The sequence below is a fragment of the Tasmannia lanceolata genome, unplaced genomic scaffold, assembly GCF_043159265.1.
Source record: "Tasmannia lanceolata isolate RefF3 unplaced genomic scaffold, GAP_Taslan_0.1 ptg000037l, whole genome shotgun sequence".
NCBI lineage: Eukaryota > Viridiplantae > Streptophyta > Magnoliopsida > Canellales > Winteraceae > Tasmannia > Tasmannia lanceolata.
This window is the reverse complement of record NW_027518714.1, coordinates 20,112,848-20,115,467: the sequence shown is the minus strand read 5'-3', so window position 1 is coordinate 20,115,467 and position 2,620 is coordinate 20,112,848. Positions and strand designations below refer to the sequence as shown.

The 2,620-nt window shown below is 43.6% G+C and overlaps 1 pseudogene; it reads left to right on the top strand.

The window, feature by feature from the left end:
* The first annotated feature begins 210 nt into the window (after positions 1-210).
* LOC143861304 (F-box/LRR-repeat protein 12 pseudogene) lies at positions 211-1,307 on the top strand (annotated as a pseudogene).
* Positions 1,308-2,620: the final 1,313 nt, after the last annotated feature.

Here is a 2,620-nt window from a genome sequence, read left to right as displayed (position 1 = left end):
AGGTCGATGAGTTAACTTGTCTCCTTGTGTCTTGGGGTCTTTACCATCCTAAAATGGAAGCTTCTCTGTCATATATGTGAGGTTCTATGGATATGACAAATCAGTTATCTTGTGCGGCTTTGATGCATAAAAATTACACTGTAAAGAACTGAGCTCTGCAGCCTTAAGAAGAGTGCTAGTTATTCTCTTTGGGAAAATAGAAGGCCAAAAATGGATCCTTCTGAAGTTTCTGCTGTCTCTGTGACTGACCTCCCTGATGAGTGCCTAATTCTTGTATTCTGGAGGCTGGAAAACCGCTCTGACCGTGATGCTTTCGGCTTGACTTGCCGGCACTGGCTTTGGATTCAGAATTCCGCTCGTTCATCATTGGAATTTAGACGCTGTTTCTTCTCCACTGCTTCTCAGGACTATGCCAGGTATTATCTCCCTAGGTTACTAATATGTTTCCAACAGCTCAAAACTCTATCTCTAGCTGGGTGCACAGAGCTACCTGACTCAGCACTGACTCAGCTGCAATATTCTGGATGGAAACTGAGAACCCTTTCTCTTGATTACTGTTTCGGCATTACGGATAACGGATTTGCTTTGGTTTCTTTGGGATGCCCCTCTTGGTTTCTATTAATCTGTACATGTGTAATATCACCGACTGTGGTCTAGAAATCTTGGCTAAATCGTGCCCGGCCTTGGAGAATGTGAATCTCACATACTGTACACGTCTTTCTGACCGCAGGGTCAGAGGACTCTCAAGAGAATGCCTCAAACTTCATGCATTAAAAATCTCATACTGTGAGCGCATAACAGGTACTGGGCTTCATAGGTGCTCGCCAACACTAGCTTATTTGGAAGCAGACTCATGCTTTCTTACTCCAAAGGGAGTACTCGGAGCTGTTAGTGGTGGTGGGCTTAAGTATATTGACATTTCGTGCCAGAAGAGGAGTTGGGCTGTTGGAGGTGGATTAGCTGGAATTGGTGCTGGATTTTGCACTAGACTTCGATATCTTAATCTTCGACAATGTCGATTTGTCGGTGATGAGTCAGTAGCAGCCATAGCTAAGGGATGCCCGGTGCTCAAGGAACGGAATTTGGGGTTGTGCCATGAGGTCGGGATCATTGGTTGGGAGGCAATCGGGTCAAATTGCCATAACCTAGAGATACTTCATGTGGGCAGATGCCGAAACCTGTGTGACCGGGGGTTGCAAGCTTTGCAAAATGGGTGTAACCGGCTCTCTGTGTTGTATTGTGACCGGCTCGGTGTGAGCAACATGGCGTTAGAGTCGTTCATACGTGTGAGACGGGGTGTGAAGTGAAGCAAAAGGATTGCATTATCAGTGAGAGGCTCATTCTCTTCCCCTCTCGTGTTTGACCATTTTTTGGCTGTAGGGAACATATATGTATCATTTCATATGCAGGATGGCGATAATTTAAGGTTTAAGTGTCCTTAGCCTCATCTTCCCCAGGCAAAAAAGGTGATGAACTCTTTCTTGTAGTGGAACATCAGAACTGACAATTCTCCTTTTCCTGTGCAGGAAGTTCTTCCTATAGACAGTGGGCAACGACAGGGCTCGAGAATTGATGTGTATTTGAATCATAGGAGCTAGTAATCGCTGATATGCTCATATAGGTGATGTTATTTTATTTTTTTGATAACGCAGGGTGTCCCCACCCCACTTTGTTGAGAGGGACTAATTCCTTCCGGATGCGCACAATCACCCGTAAACCACGCGCATCGTGCAAGCCCAGGAGGATTCGAACTCTTGTCATTGGGGAGCATACGCAAGACTTAAGCCAAAGAGCCACACCTGTACGGGTTGGTGATGTTATTGTTGCTGTAATCAAAGAAGCATTACCCAATAGCCTCTCTCGAAAGATCAGAAGTTATCAGAGCTGTAATTGTATGTAATATGAAAATATTGAGTTTTCATGGCCTCTTTATACATGTTGATCCGATATATCAAGAATTGGTCTCAAGCTTTAATGATCAAGGTGGTCCATAATGAGGATGGTACTTAGTTGAAAAATTGTTCCATCGGTTTGGTCATGGCCTATGCACAATAGAGCCTATCAGATTAACGGTCCAGATCATCAGTCTGTGGCACCATAAGTAGGCTGACGATGGCGCACGAACCAAATCACAACTTCTTACTAGGAGCAAGCTTAGGCCACATTTGAATACCCACAAGATTAAGATTTGGATTTAGTTCATATTTTGAACTGGATCATATCCTTTAGATTTCCAAATCAGCTACGACAATGCAAAAAATTCTGATTTTGAAATCTGTTCTGCGAGACATTATTTGGAAATCAATATTTGTGGCAACTTCCTTCACCGTCGCTGCTCCTCGACGTTGCTCCAGCAGCAACAAGACATCCGTCCCTCCCTCCCTCCCTCCCCCTCTCTCTGTCTGTCTCTCTCTCTCTCACACACACACACACTCAAAACATGATCATGAAGATGATTGATGTAGTTTGAATCCAAAACTCAAATCCAAATCAAAATACAAATGCATGAGGTATCCAAACGGGCCCTAATGGATTCGTAAATCTTAATTTCACTGTCTTGAATGAAATTATAGTATCTTTTTTTCACCTTTATTGTAATTCTTCATGTGTTTTCCACATA